Source organism: Lepidothrix coronata, unplaced genomic scaffold, assembly GCF_001604755.1.
Source record: "Lepidothrix coronata isolate B3197 unplaced genomic scaffold, Lepidothrix_coronata-1.0 Scaffold97, whole genome shotgun sequence".
NCBI classification, from domain to species: domain Eukaryota; kingdom Metazoa; phylum Chordata; class Aves; order Passeriformes; family Pipridae; genus Lepidothrix; species Lepidothrix coronata.
This window is the reverse complement of record NW_016690277.1, coordinates 654358-670979: the sequence shown is the minus strand read 5'-3', so window position 1 is coordinate 670979 and position 16622 is coordinate 654358. Positions and strand designations below refer to the sequence as shown.

General features: G+C 43.5%; 1 long non-coding RNA gene across 1 annotated transcript; it reads left to right on the top strand.

The window, feature by feature from the left end:
• The first annotated feature begins 825 nt into the window (after positions 1 to 825).
• Positions 826 to 10395, top strand: LOC108500977. Its single transcript, XR_001876106.1, has 4 exons — positions 826 to 886; positions 1979 to 2108; positions 5986 to 6149; positions 10261 to 10395. It is a non-coding gene; the product is annotated as an uncharacterized LOC108500977 (long non-coding RNA).
• Positions 10396 to 16622: the final 6227 nt, after the last annotated feature.

Here is a 16622-nt window from a genome sequence, read left to right as displayed (position 1 = left end):
GCGAGGTGGCTGTGCCGTGGCTGCTGTTCTGCGTTAGCAGAGACAGACCCCGCGCTGGAGATGGCGGGGAAATGCTGAAATATCCCCGACTAGCCCTGTCAGCGCAGCAGCAGCCCAAGGGTGATGTGCTCCGAATCCCCCGAAGTCCGCTGGTCAGCAGCATCCTGCCCGCGGCAGCAGGCGCTCAGCCAGCGGCAGCGACGGACAGAGATTGTCTGTCTGTCTATCCGTCCGTCCGCGGCAGGAGCTGCCTGTCTGTCTTTCTTTCCGTTCCCGGCATCACCTGCCTGTCTGACTGTCTTGTCTATCCCCGGCTGGAGCTGTCGGTCCCCAACAGGAGCTGCCCGTCTGTCTGTCTGTCCCCGGCAGGCGCTGTCTGTCCGCCCCGGCTCGCCCGCCGCCCCCCGGCCCCGCTCACCATCCTTTCGCCGCCGCGGCCCCTCCGCCGCCGGTCCCTTCTCGCCGCCGCTGCCGGCCCGGGGGGGTGGCCCGGCCAGGCCCGGCCCCGCCGCGCTCACCGGGGCGGTGACACCCGGTGGCCGCGGGCACAGACGCGCCGCCGGCGCTCGGAGCGGCCCCGGTTGGTGCGGTGCTGGGTGCCCCCCGCGCCCCCCACGGGTCTGGCTGTTTTCCCGCAGAAAACGCGCGGTTTCCGCAGCTGCCGGTGTGTCAGGAATTCTGAGCGCAGCCAAGAAGCATCCCGGTGCCGTGGCATCGCCGGCACGACGGCAGGTCACGGCTGTCCCCCCATCCCGGTTCCCGCTGCTGGAGGATGCAGCGCGACCTGCCAGGATGTGGTGCCACCAGACCCGGCTGGATCACCTGGTCCCCATCTCCCGAGACCCCGCTGGGGCAAAGAGCCGGGAGAGTGACAGGAGCAGAGAAGGTTTCTTGCCAAGGCTTTCTTAGGACTGCTAATGGGGGAGGCAATAGGCACCGCTGCCCAAGGACAGGAGGCTTGTAGGAAGAAGCAGAATCTTCCATTCAACTCAGCCTTGCGTTGCTAGTTGCTACCACAGGCCTGACAAGAAGCAGGACATGAAGCTCCCTGCATGTGACTGCCATCATCCAGGCTGTGTCTGCAGCTACCCAGCCTGTCCAAGAGGAAAGGACAGCAGCAGGGGTGTTAACAGGAACACAGTGATTGGTGTTAGGTGCAATGAATTCATGGGGTTTAGTGCTTGGCAGAGTTACCTCATTTCCTAGGTTTATTTTTGGAAGAATTGTTTGTAGGTCACTTTTGAGAGTGGGTCCTGAAAGGACAACTATTTGGGGGAAAACCCTCTCCCCTTGATAAAGATGAGCTTCTGTCCTCTGTCAGCCAGACTGGGACAGGCAGCCCTGTGAGTGGTGGAAGCCCTGTGTCACCCACCTCGTCTGCTGTTTGGTGCAGGGGCTGTGGGACACTACAGGGGACTGTGTACTGAGCTAGGGCTCTGTGCCAGTCTGGCAGGGAGGGTGTTTCTTTTGGTGTGGAGATTCCAAGGCACTGTACTCCTGGCTCTGCCTGTGGTTGCTCAGTCCTCCAGTGCTGTACATGTTCAGCAGGGACATCAAAAACCTGGGTCTAAGTCCTACACCAGGCACGGGTGCTGCTTTTTTAGTGATCACAGCCCTTCCACCAGGCCTGTGCTGTCCCTGCCATCCCACAGCCTCTGCTATACTCCCCCCACCCTTTCTGTCCCACACACATTGGTGACTTTCCTGTGACCTCAGTGATAATAAACCTCTTCTCAAAAGCTGTCTCTTTAGCCAAAGCCTGGTTGCAGCCAGGCCCAGGGGCTGAGAACTAACAAAAGTCTGTGCCCTGCTGTATTCCTACAGCTGTGTGTAGAGGACTAGTTTATCACAGAAACATATACACAAATCCTTCTGTATTTCCTGGACAGTATCAAATATTTATTTAAACACACACCTGTTGGAGCTAGCATTGGCCAGCACAACAGATGACCTGTCTCCTGTTTTTCTGTCCCTACAGTGGTTCTAAGGAGCACCCACATCTGCTGCAGAGCAAGAGGTGGTCCTGGACCCACAGTCCCATCCCCATCGCTCACCTGGCTGGCAGTACCCAAGGGGAATAAACACCACATCATCTAAGAATCCTATGGGTATGCTTATTGGCTTCGATGTATAAATTAATTTCTATTATACATAAATAAAAGTAATTTTCAAGTTTATAAAATATGAGTCACTGGAGGGATTTGCAATTACAGTAAGAACTTTACTGTCTTCTCTTCTAGTACTTTAGTATTTTTCTAGTACTTTTCTTTTTCTTATTGTATGCATCACACCTAAATAAGCAATCCAGTGATTTTAATAACAAAGATTAGCCGCTATCAAAAAGGTTTGGAGATGAAATTCAGGTAAGCTATCCAAAATGTACAATAGTACCTGTAAGCTATATCTATATTGCATAAGGTAATTCATACTGGAATTCAATTTATTATTGGTTTTGCCCTTCTTTGGTTAGTGAATTGTCTTTTCAGGTCTGTTTGTCATTATGAGAGAAATTTGGATAATGAATCTTTGAGCAAGGATTGTTAGTGTGCATCATGAGGCTGCTCACTCTTCATAGTCTATGGTCCTTCATGTGCCCTTGGCTACCTCTGTCATCTCTAGGTGGGTAACAGAAGTCTTCCAAGTAAAAGAACAGAAAGTAAGAGAGAAAAAAAATCATAATACACTTCTGGTGTAACTCTTTAAAAATTCTTTATTCCTTTGGCACAATGGAATACTTCCTAGAATTTTGAGATCAGCAGCTATCTCTGTGTATAATTACCAGTCTTTAACCAAAGACAGAAAACCCAACATGTTCCTGTATCTCAGGCCACTCTGTGTAAAATGAAGACAACAATACTCCCCTTTCAGTCTGTTGCTGTGCTCTGGTGATGGTGTTCGTGGTCTCCCTTAGTGCAGTGCATTCAGATGTCCCAGACTATACTGGACCTTGTTGCAGTCATCTGGCATTGACACAAATTGCCACCTGCTGCAGCAGAGCTGGTATATTTGGGTATGTAAAGGAGAGGTTGGAGCAGGATGGCTTTAGTTTCAGAGGGTTTCTTGCTTCCCAAGGCATATGGGGTGGATGGGAATAGGTTCAGAGAGAACTGCGTGCTGGAATTCCCCTGGTCCCTCTCCTCTTGTGAGGGCACATGATGCCTTCATGTGTAGTATGGCTGAAAAGTCCTCCATGGGCTTCACCTGCACATAGCCTATCCTTCCTCCCATAACCCACTCAGCGTCCAGTGCTGAGGAGGGATGTCCAAACAGCAGGCTAAGGACTGTGCTGCTGTAAAATTCTGCAAACTTCCTGGCAGTTTGTGAGCAAGTGTGCCTTATATTTTTTCTGCCTTTGTGGCAAAAGATTCATTAATTTGGAAATGTAGTGCTGTGGCCTTGCAAAAAAAGATACTCATTCATACCTGACAATTAATTATATCAAGATCCCATTTCCCCTGGCCTTTTGTTGTGCTTGTACCCAGTTCTAAACAGCATCCTTGAGCTCTGGGTAGTTCAGCAAAATAAATGGGCCATCTGCAAAACTGTATACACTGCTTTTTCAATTAGATGAGAAGTGAAAATATTCAATATAGCAATTTATAGCTTCTGGTTACAGCCTTAGAGAATGCAGTCACAGACCGTCATGGTCTGTCTATGCAAGGCCATCCTCCTTTTTCTTCTGTGTCTCTCCGTCGTGTGATCATTATCAACAACGCAAAGCCATATGTTAGTTGCCATGGTGGAGGGGCTGCTCCCATAACCGTCTGAGCAGAGCACATTCTAAACATTGCAGTCTGGTGCCCAAAATACCACAGCAGTAACAGAATCCTTTCTCCAAGTGGTTGCCAGCACTCTCTCCTACAGAAGACCCCTAAGGACGCAGGCCTTTTCAGCATACTTCCTTCAAACGGAGCCTTACATCCGTTGTTCAGATATCATGTGTTCACATTTGTCTTGAATTAGCCTGCACAGTGACTTTTTAGAGACTCAAAGGGAAAAAGAATCTGTCCTTCCACCAATGGGAACCAAAAAGGAAGTTTTATATATATATATATGTATTGGTAGGCTTCCAGTACTTCACGCTACCAAACCATGAAGACAGCTGATGCAGAGCCTAGATTAGGAATAAAAATAAACACAGGAGATGTTCTGCCCTGCATATTTTGGATGGCTCCAATTTTCAAAACACATATTTAAAACCCCCAACAGTTACATTTGAACTCTTATTAAAGACCCTGGGCAAAATTTAAATAACATTAACGTAGACTAAACAGCAGTGAAACTGTGCTAGTATAGACTTTACCCTCAAGAAAGCTTTCAAAATCCCAGCTCTTCTGCTTATCTGTTAAGCTGAGCTGGAGATGGGAGGCCAGGTCAATAATATTTAAATCATTTTTGCCAAACTGATGGGAAAAGTCACCAGCTCAGGTCCAAAACCTATTTACAGCACACTGATGGGGATGGAACTGAAGAAATGAAGGATTTGCTCTGAGAGCTGGATAGTCTTTGGCATCATTCCCTCTCCCTCGCCTTTCCACGTGTGCTGCCATGGAGCTCTGCTCTCCCATTGTGTGATCCACCCTGATGCTTCCCTTCCCAGGCACTCCTCCAAGCTGGGGGGAGTCAGGGCTGCAGCCGTGAAAATATGTCTCGTGCAAATGAGAAACTGGTGCAGGAGGTACATTCGCATGAAACTTTCTGGTTAAAGTCTTGGTGCATGTTCCTCTGGGTATTTTCTTCAGCTTGCCTGTGTATTGCTACTTATTTTCAAGAGCTAGCATCCAATATCTTTGCTTTCTACACAGAAAATTGCTCATTACTTGTATTTTCCCCCTCTGATTGCTAGTTAATGAAATTTGTTCCAGCTTTAACATCATTGCCATGAGCTACAAAGAATCATTTGTCTCAACTGCCTGGGGCCAGGCTCGTTTCTGCTGCAGCTCACAGACGGCATAGTTATCCAGGAGACTACAAGAATGCAGTCAAGAATAATGCAAAAATGGGTAAAAGCCAAGGCTCATCAATCTTTGGTGCTATGCTATGGCATCTGTATTGTACTCCGAGCCATGTAGCTCGAACACATTAGCATATGGAGCTGTTCGGTCACTTTCTGGCATCTTGTTCCTTTGGAAAAGTAACTGCAAATGTTAACGTGTTTGTGTCAAATGAGGAAATAGCACAGTACCGGCCTGTGCGGGCCAAGCTGTTAAACAAGGTTGTATGTGAGGGTCTGTGGTGTATTTCCCTTCCATCCCAGCAGCTTCCCTCCCCTGTGCTTTAAAGAGAGGGCCTTTCCCATAATATTCATGTCACCTACCATCTGCTCTGCAACTCAGAAAACTCCAAGGGCCCAGTTCAAGAACCCAAAGCAATTTAGCAGCACATTCCTGATAATGTCAAAGTAACAAATGGCAAATGCTGTCTCTAGCTTTATTTGGATTTTGTATTGTGAGATGTTGCTCCTTTAGTTTTGGAAATGATAATCCAGCTATTCTCCATCACTTTATATTAAATATCTGGGGGATTGTGCTTAAGAGGTGGACCCAGGTTTCCTGTGGCTGCAAGTATTAGGACCTGTAACTGTTAAATTGCAAACCTTATTAAATATGTTGATGGTTTTACTTTACTTTATGTCCCAGCCTCTATTACATCCCGCCTTGTTCCAATCAAACAGCTCTGCCTTCCAGTGAGCTTTCTCCTTGGCTACTCTTTCCCACCAAACCACCTACCACTGATGCTCTCTTGGTGCTGCAGACGTAACATTCAGCTTCCTTGTTGCTTTTACTCCTCCAAGTAATATTTTGGAATAGTTCTAATTATACAGCATGCTTAGATTTCACACACCATTATTAGCAAACACGTTTACTCTGGCTTTCCTCGTTTCAGCTGAATCTGTGAGCTATATCCCATGTAATAACTTTGACTGAAAAAATACTTGGATCCATTCTGTGCAGAGGTGAATTTATTATCCTTTTTTGTCATTAGGGACAAATTCTTCTACACCTTTAGGTCTGAGTTTTCAGAGGACTACAGCTCCCATGATCCCCAAGAAGAACTGGACCTGAGCTTCAAAAGCAATGCACTTTGGGAAGAGGAGGAAGTATACAAAAAAAATTCCCTTGCTTAAGCAAGAGAAGTAAAGTTTGAAGGTAAGTAGGGAATCCTAAATAGGGAATAGTAAACTCCTCTGGAAAATTTAAGTGGAAATCTGTGATGGTGGTGCAAGAGAGTTCCAAAGGGCTGAGAGAGGCAGCTAAGGAACTCTAAGGAAACTGTTGATTTGTCAAGTAGAAGGGCTGTTAACCAGGAGTTTATACATGTTTAAGGCAGGACGACTGATGAGTTAAAAGAATGAGAGTTCTAAGGAAGAAATTTAGATTCTAGTGAAGAGAAAGGAAGAGGAAGACTGAAGGCACGAAATGCTTGCTTCTGTGCCCATTGTGTGCCCGTTGGTCTTTAGAGGCACAGTGGGATGAAGGTTCCTATTCCTCCTGCACAGGGAGAAACGCTGTGATCAGGAGGGAGGAAGATGATAGGTGCTTTTTGACTTTTAGAGCAGCCTTATTTTTTGTAATGGGCTGTACAAGGGGTAAGGGCTTAACTGGAGAATAAAGTGACCCACCTGTCTGTGGTATAGGGTGAGCTGCTGGGATAAGAAACTCAGATACAGACTAGCTGATAGCAATTAGTAAGAGGTAGTTGGAGGTAGCCCTGTGTTTCCTGTGTCTCTGCCTACAACTGCAATCTCCTTTTTGATCTCTCCTTTCGAAACTGAAGGTGTTGCTGATGATCTAACCAGCACCTGACTAGCCAGACATTTGTACTTGGAGGGTGGCTGCATCGTGTGATGGGGGAGTGGCTGTCACCCTGGCAAATCCTTTCAGAGGATTACCTCAAAATCTCCATAATTTTCCTTTCAGCCTTAAACCACTCCCTTCCATCCAGTCCACAATGAACAAACTTGAAAGGCCCAGTGTGTTGAGGTGGTGTGCAGAGAGAAGAGCCAAGCTCTACGCTACCAAGAAAACCTGAGGATGCACTTTCTGATGTTTATTGTGTATTCTGATTTCACTGTGTATTTCTATAGAGTGAAATTATATTGTAATTCAGTAAAGTCCTCCCCATCTCCCCCAGCTCAAAACAATATAGCCAAACCAGTCAGCATTAGATGTTTAAAAAGATTCACCACACTGTTTAAATTGTTGGTCTGACTTCTTCTGTGGCTGATTACACTAATCCTCAGGAACAGAAAATACCTTTCCGTAAAATACCAATAGTAAAAAAAAAAAAAATTCTTACTAGATCAGGCTAGCTACTGAAAATGCTTTGCACCTTTCTGACCTCTGCTGTGGCTATCTAATAGCTCTTATGGATTAATTCGGGGACAGTAGCAGTCTTTATTCTGGTTTTGGATTTGTGCTTGGCTTTGCACTGATATAAATACTAGATAAACTAAAATTGAGATTTTGAGGTTTTTAATGTTTAATCGTGGAGCTACATCTGTTTGAGATTGATTTCCCTTGAGATTGATTTTTCCTCTGATAACTTCTTTTGCCAAAACCAGTGTTTTCCCTTCTTGACTTGAACCTCTTGGTTTCATTAAAACTGGTTTTATATAGTGTATCTTTGAGTAAGGCTAGAGAATAAATGTCTCTCTTATTTTACGATGAATTATTTGTTGAAAGGCTGTTTTGTTTAGAATAAGAATGTGTATCTGCACCCCTGGCTAGTCTGCTTGAACTAGTTCTGCCCCAGATGAATGAAGCAGTTTAGTTGTAGCTACAATAAACTTGACAAAGAGTGTAAAAGCTGCCCAAGAAGCAGGATAAATCCCTTGAGCTCATCTCTAGGCCACCAGTAGGATCAGAACCCGTTAATTAGTGTGTGCCCCATGCTCCAGTGTAGATTTGTCACACACTGAGAAACTGGCATTGTCCTCACAATGGACATAGCAGAAAGCTTCCCAAATCTGGACATCATTGGCCTTTTAAAAAATGGTTTGCAAGTACAGCTAACACCTTAGTGCTGTGTGAATGCCAGCTTTGCTCCTCTTTTTTCCTGATCAGGATGATCAGTGATGCATTCACTGCTGAAAGCAGGGAAATCCAAATCCTGGTCTTTCATGGAGTGGGGCAGGGGAAACAAGGCTTACAGTGGGACCTGGCTGTGGAATTAATGAAGTGGGATGATGTGTACCTGCATGTGTAAAACAGGAGCTGCACTGCAATAGGAACTACAGCTCAGAAGTGCAATGCTACCTCTGGCTGCATGGAATAACATGGATTCAGCAGCACCCTGCATTTTGTCTGTGTGACCAGCAAGTACCCTGCAATTTGTTTGTGTGGATGGAACCATTCCAAAGCGTGCAGGATCACACTGCTGCTGGAGCACTTTGTCCTCCCTGCTGATGCACAGCAGTGCCTGCAGCCCCTCAAGGAGCTTGCTGGGGCTTTGCTCACCTCCTTTCTTGCTGCTTGGCTAGTTTCTTCCTTTCTTTTCTCCCTTCTTTTCCCTACTCTAACAGAGTGGGAAAAGTAAAGTTGCGTGTTTCCGAAGCACTGCAATGCACACAAACCAGCTCTAAGTGAGCCTTGACTGGAAAATCTGTGCTGCACAGCAGGGTCATCACAGCATGCAGTGGGTGTGAGCTGATAGGAAAGACTGCCAGGCTGGTGAGGAGCCAAAAGGACCAGGCATCCTAATGGTACTTTGTCAGTGGCAGTGTTTGTGAAAAACAGATTAAAACTAATTTGTGAGTTAGTTTTAAAATATTAATTTATTTTGCTTGATGGGCCTGGACACTGTATAAAGTCAGCATCAGTTACCAGAGTATGCTGTAACCTCTCTTCAAAGCCCTGCACAAGTGGTACTTGTAATGCAGGTGAACAGCGGTGTCCACATTTTCCGAAGGGAAAACAGAAGAGCAGTTCAATGGGGAATAGAGGAGATGATCAGAATGTAACTCCAGAGCTGCTGACCGTCAGATCTGTGCTCTTTTGTTAGCTGAAATAAGCAAGTACAAATGCAAAGCTGGAGAGATATGAGTTTCTAACTGAGAAGCAGAACGACCAAGCAGCTAATGGGGAGGAGGCTAGCCCCAACTTGTACAGCTGTTCTGTCCCAACAGCTTGCCTGATGGTGTAATACATCAAAACCAACAATAATCCTGCTGTCCAGTAACGTGTATGGGCTAGTTACTATAATCTGAACCACAGATGAAAGCAGAGATGCAAGAAGGAACATCACAGGTAAAGCCAACCCAAATCTATAATGACAAGTCATTCAAAGGATTGGTCATTGAGATGACAGACTCTGACTTACATGGGCTTCCGCCACTTACCAGACTTCCATTTGCTGCCCATAAGCCAACAGCTTCATTCCTTGTTTTGCCCTTTGGCAACATCCAGCTACCAAAATTTCTAGTGCAGTTTTATGAGTGGAGCTTGCTGGGGTTCTCAGGCAACACCTCTTTTCTCACATGAAAGAGTGATCTCTTCGATGGGATCAAAGAGAAGATATCATTGCCTGCTTCCATGCCTAAAGTGAGAGAATTTTTAATTGAATAAGAAATATTTATATCTTTTGAGGCTGTTTTTCTAATGTTGGCTAACATCCTCAGCTATATGCCTTGGTTCCCATGCTTTGGGGAAATAGCAGTGGAATATTCTGATGCCAAAACAGTGACTGGCCCCGAGTAGCAAGGTCACTGCTGTCATGCAAGCTCCCTGATCTTTGGGCTCTTCTGACAAGTACTGCTTATGGAATGACTGTCTGAAAATCCATCCAATGTTAAGGATTTTTCCTTTAATTCCTGTGTCTTCTTGCACGTTGCAAATTTTTCCTTGCACAATCTTTTAGAAAGGGAAAATGATGCAGAGCTCTTGAATAGCCATCCAGTACCACTTTGTACTCAAATTAATCCTGAAGAATCTTTTGAATCCATGCATGTCACCAAAATATAATTAAGATTACCCAACAGAGGTCTTGATTCATAGGACTGGGACTAATGAGCACCAGTAAAGTACAAATTGTATTGGGTAATCTCTGTGTTTGGACACACAATCCTTCAAGCCAAGTCATTCTCGTAGGCCTGGGAAATCCTTGAATGAAAATTTCTGCCATTGCCACAGGTCTTCATTAAAACGCAGAGCAAAATCCTCTGTGTAATCCTGAGAAGAAAACACTGTGAGTAAAAATCCTGCTCTAATGGTTAAATTCCTCCCAACCTAAAGTAGACATCTTTTTTCCTTATGACTGCAGATACAAGACCTTGGATGAAGCTCCTGTCAGCAGCTGAGTCTGATCAAGCGCTGTGTGCGTCTGACAGCCAGCTTGGCACCACCTCACCACATGCAGCAACTGGGCTCCAATGGATTTCATGTGCAAGTAGGCCTGAAAGGCATATTAATTTTTAATTAAATGTTGAACTTTCAAGTTTAGAAGGCCTCCTCAAGGTATGTCTCACTAATATGTATGAATGAGGAGGTAGTTCTTAAGCTATGTATTGTTGGTAAGCATAGTAAAACTCCCTACTGAGAATAAATATATACATACATGTGTATGTGGGGGGGTGTATATACACACATATATATATTTTTAAAGTAAGACATCTGGCACAGTAGCACCTTTGCAGCAAGGAGAGCCTCCTGCCTTGCTCTGGTTTGCATTCAGTGCTGCAGCAGTTTCACAGACCTTGATGGCTGGAGCAGCTTGCCCAGGAGCAGGGAGTCCCTGCTGGTGCAAAGAGCTTCAATCACAAGGAAAAATCCTAAAAATAATGTTATAATCTAATGCTGACATGCATGGAAAGAGCTTGGCAGAGTTATGTACAGGACTGATTGGTGTGGTACAGCTTTCTATGCAGGGAAGGCTGGCTTGCTTGGGGGTTTTTTGGTGATGAATATCTAGGAAAAAGAGAAGTGGAAGAGGACACAACGAGAGAGATAGAAAGTGTTAATGGTTTGGGCTCTGGAAACATGTGACTAGAAAATTAATGTTGTTCCCTATGGAAAGAACTGCACCTGTTTCATCACATGTTTTTTTCAGCTATTTAGCCCTCTTCAGATCACATGAGTTTTTTAGGAGTTCGGCAGAAGGTATGCTGAGCCAGACTTTGTTGCACCTCTCTTCTTTCTGGATGCTTTCTTACAACTGGAAAGTGTAGAAAAAAAAGCAACTCTGGAATATCATAGCATTTCTTCTCATAGGCAACTATACATGTTTTCTTGTTAGTAAGCACTGCATGTCACTCTTTCAACAGCCCGGCACTGTATTTACTGGGACCCAAGTGTGTGTAATACCACGGCTCCTGTATATGATGCACCATTACACAAAACTCCAGTAAACAAGTTACTTTTAATCATTTCTCTCTCTTTCAGAAGTGCATTTGTATATGTGTTCTCTAACCCATGGTGAAAGAGTGTTTGTAATATGTTAAGAGTAACAGATGTATTAGAATAAGGGATGTCTGTTAATTGGGATAAATCCTAGAAGTCAGAGTAGTTCTGAAATGTGAAAGCAGCATTAGATAAAAATTAAATTTAAAAAAAAACCCAACCAACCAAAACAAAACAAAACAAAAAAACCCCAAACACATGCCACTCTCCCTGAGTGAAAATCTACAATTTAATGACTCACCATTTTAACTAATCAAAAAATTCTTTAGACGTGTTTCTGCTATGGCCACTGGCCCAGCATTGGGCTGATTGATGGGGCTTATGCAATGATTTTTCGGACTTTCCACTCTGGTCAAAAATCTTCCCAACTCCTAATAGTCCAGCTGGCCCTGAGATGGAGTGGGGGATGTCTTCATAAATCCTGCATTCAGAAATGCAGGGGTTTTTTTGCCAATGTAGTATGTATAAGTCTTTGGTACTTTTCCAACTACTCACTTAAATAAGATCATGTATTGAGCACTAGGTGTGAAAGAAATATACATGTCTTTAAAAGCTAACAAGAAAAGGATTTTTGTTTGTTTAATTTAGAAGCTGGCATTATGCTTCCTGCTCTTTACAGTTGCTAATAGCAGTCAACTTCCACCTCTGCCAGGCCCTGAGAACAGCAAGAGACACTGGGGACACAAGAGGACAGGATTTACACCTTTCCATTTGGCTGACTTAAACTCTTTGGCATTCCTGGTTTTAAGAAATCTGCAAACTAAGAGAGGTTTGCTGAACTGTTGCCTGATGTCTAGGAGTTGCTAAACTGTGATAGCATTTCAACAACAAAATGGCTAAAATAGCACAAGTGTTGCTCCTGTTATCTCTAAAACACCTCAGGACAACCCTAGAATTTACTTATTTATATTTTCCTGAACAATCTGGTACTGGAGACAAGGTTTTGCAGTTCACAGTCATCCCACATGCACTTCAGTAATGCACACGTTTGTTAAATTCCTGTTCTGCTAAGATGCCTACTTGATTTAAAAAGTAGGAAGTCTTTGAGGAGGGGAATTCTTGAAGGTCTTTGGCTAAGGTGAACCCAAACATACAGTTGTCCTGCTACTGGAGACATCAGAAATGTCCCTTATAATAGCCCTTAAAGTAAAATGGAAGGAAATTTCAAGCAGTATTGACCAAAAACTACAATTGTATAATTTGAAAAATGCCAGAATATCTTGTTTGTTTGGTATTTTCACCTCCTTTTTGGTTTTTTTAATACTACACTCATGAAACCAATAGAAAATAATGAAGCAGATAACTGAATCCATATTACAGAATGCAAAAGGTTTCTTATGATAACATGTACCTATCCCTAGTTGTTATAATTTCTCAATTAAAAGAACCAAAAAAGTGGGTGAGTGAGATTATAGTTGAGCAGTTTGTAGGATTTTTTTTCTTTTATTCCTCCACTCACAGCTAGACATTGGAAGAATCCCATTGAACAGAGAAGATAATTATATTCCAGAAATAATTCTTATTGCCTGTCTTAAAATTACTACTAGTATTCTCTCTCTGTATTGAAACAGAAGTGTTTTACAGATTCAGATTTTTTTTTATGGTGGTATTGAACTTTCTGTTTGCTCAAATTAAGAAATATCAATGGTATGTGCAATAAAAATTGATTTTCAAGAGTGCTATGTGCAATGCAGCTCATTTGAGGAATATTGCTTTGTTTGTGCTATATGGGCAGAATCTGCAGGCTGTCTGACAGCATTTTAAATGGAAGTAGTGATTTTAGTAATGACATGAATAAAACATCTTCTAGCCATGAAGCTGGAGCCAAATAAACCTTAAGATCTGGCCACAGCTGATTTCAATCCCTAGAAAGAATCTGGGTCAGAGAGAGACACTAAGGAATGTGATTGCCAACATGAGTATCGCCTGGAAAAGGTGTCACTGTTTTCTCAGTTGTTTTTTGGTTTTGTTTTTGGTTTTGTTTTTATCAGCACAGCAGGCTTGTGTAAAGTATATCTGTAACAATGAACTTCTCCTAATACACTGCATTCACATTAGGAAGATTTTGCCATACATCTGATCCATCCATCCTTGAAAAATAGTCTTGCATAAAGATTTTTATTCTAGTGTATGTAGCTCTTCATCCATGTTTTTTTCTGCATTTTGTCTTTTAATGTCTTGAGAAACTGTAGCCATTTCATGGGAGTGGGTCTGTGCTACCAATTATTATCCTCTCACCAAGGACATTCTTTATTTAGGTATTTCCTGAAGGTCAAAAAAATAACTCATTGGCATCAACAGTTTGCTTTTACCTTGCATCCTTGTCATGACTGTTTAAAAAGCCAAGCTCAGCACATGTGGGCCTGCTTTGCCAAGCACACTGGACTCCCAGAGATATATGCATACATAGGAGTTCTCATGGATGTTCACACCAGGTTCAAGATATCTGGCATGTGATCTTTTTGGGTTTTTCCCTCATTTGCTTTAGGTCTCCTTTCAGACTGAAAGTCCAAGAACCATAATCCCATTCCTGAAAACACACCTTCCTTCCCACCACACCTTCCCCATAACCTGCCTTACCTGCATCATTTGCAAGCCTTTTTATTTATTTTTTTGTGTTGTCTAGTGCCACATATAAGTACTCTTTGTTGGCTCTTAGATAACAGGGTAGTAAAGATAGTAGCAATAATCTCATGGTGTAAAGAGGCATCTTGTCTGAATTTATTATCCTGGTATAAAATCTGTTAAAACATCACTTTTTGCATTGAACTCAACCTTGTGAGTTGACAGCTGTTTAAAGGCTGAAGGACAGTTGTGTTTTTCATGGATGTTTCACATTTTTTAAGCAGAACTAAAAAGATGGGCATTTGTACTATGCAACTTGCTTGACTACTTGGTAGTCATGTGCCATTACCATTTTGCAAACCCCTTTTCCTGCTGAAAGTCTTGCTCTCTCTACCTCTGGTTTTGCATTTTCACCATAGCCAGGAGTTACCACATGCACAACTCTGCCAAAAAGGTGTATCCAGAGAATAAATGCACACTATGTTTCAGGCGAGTTCTGCTGGGTCAGATCAAACAGCTGACAAAGGCAGGCTTGCACTAACCAGTATGCTTTGTCTCAGGCGGATTAGGAAAACAGTAGAACAATTCCAATTTAGTGAGCTACAGGGAGAGCTTTGGTTTCTGGGAATGTCCATCCAGATGCCTGGCATCTTTAGCCTGCAGAACCAGGTCTGGAAGAGGATGTTTACCAGCTGTCTGTAAAATAATGACTGTTTTCTGAGGCTACAGTCACATGGTCATTGTAGAAATGGCTTTGTGGCACTTGAAAATGTCCATTCCCAGCCATAAACTGGAAATTACCCTTTTCCTGGTACAGCTTAGATGTCAGAACAAATCATCTGGGCACTCATCATGTGTTTCAGTGCAGAGGCAGCAGGTTAGTAAGTGCTGGTAGGAGTGATGTGAGTTTACCCACCTGACATTCCACTGGAATTTAAGCACCAATTTTTTTATACAGCCCTTTATACTCTGCCACGGGGCTGACTGTACAGCTGCTGTGGAGCGATGACAGACGCCTGGATGTTGGTCACATCTATAACTGGCACAGCTGCTTCTCCACTAAATACCTGACCCGAGACTGAAGATCAGTCACTTTGCTGCACAAGGCTTCCTATGGCAGTGTGAAGGACCTGGAAGGGATGCAAACTACATCTGGCGAGAGGCTTGTCCTCTGCAGAAGTAATTTTTGAAACAATGCATATATTCTAGAAGAAAAAAACTCCCGTGTGGGAAACCTAGAGTTTTTACTTGGATGTGAAAAGGCCAAAACATCATGTGTTTTAAGTATGCAAGGCAAGCAATTCCCTGTCACTTAGCAAACAGGAAGAGTCAAAATAGCTGAGGCGTGAAAGTCACTAACAGCCACAAATAAAGTAATCTCTGGTGAGTGTAACCATGAAAAATGTGAAATGTGTTTCTCTCTCAATCATCAAAGCAACTTCCTCCAGTCCCACAGAAACTGAATTGGTAGTTAGACACTAGATCTCATAAGAATAAAAATTTGTCAGCTGTCTCAGACATTCTCCACCAGCACTGTGTGTGCCACAGCAAAGCAGCAGGTGAATGCTCCCAAAAGGCTACATTACCCACCCACATCTGCAGATGGTGCCAAGAGCTGCTGATGGTACTGCTACTGAAGTGAGTGCCTCAGTAAATCCAGAGCTTCTGGAAGAACATGGCATTACTGGCTAGTCCTGAATAAACTCACCCCATTTGGACTCTGACTTGGTATTTTGCAAGTTACTAAGCTTCATTTGACAGGTTAAATAATGAAGGATCTGTCACATATGTAGATAAATAGTTGTAAGGAATAATTATCTTTGGTGTTGCATTGTTTTTGATCTTGCTTCAGTTTCCAACCAATTTGTTGGGCTGTCTTTTCCTACTTGATTAAATGGCAGCACTCTTACAAACCACTTTCCCATGTGGGTGCTGTAAAGCACCAAGACCAGGTCACCCCTAACCTTTTGGGTTGCCAAAGAACACTAACCTTTTGGTAGATGTTGGTGTAATATGATGGTACTGGTGCAGCGTTTTAGCTTTTACTTGGGTCGGTGCACAATATTTTCTTCCGTGATTTGTGACAGAAACTATTTTTGTTTTTTTTTTCCCCTGACAATTTGCCTTGAGTGTTTCGAAGCATCTGGCTCTTTGAGGCTGTCTTCTGACACAATATGAACCCACGTGTTCACCTCTAAGAGCAGGTTGTTGTGATGCGATAAAAAAACTTCTGAACCTGAACGATTTGTCTAACCACACCACTGCAGCTTTCACTGTTGGTTACAACTACTGTACCATGATTTTTTTTTTCTAATGTGACCCTTAAACAAAAGGTTTGTTCCAGCCAGATCTCCTGTCACACTACTGAAACCTCTTTAAACTCTCTACTTGACAGTGAAGCAGTGGTTTCACAGCTAGAAAATAGGGCTGTAACCTGAGTCTGTCTGTTCTTGGTGTGAGAGCCTCCCCTGTTGTAGCTGTCACAGTGTAGTGAGGTCACAGGTATTCATACAGCTACAGTGTACTGCTCGAGTCCCTGTTTGACAGAGACCAAGGCAGGGTGTGAAAGAAGCTGATGATACAGTTCTTACAGCAGTTGCTGCCATAAGAGAAGCTGCAGTGCAGGTGAATTACAGGCCATTGCTTGTGTCTTTTGCAGTC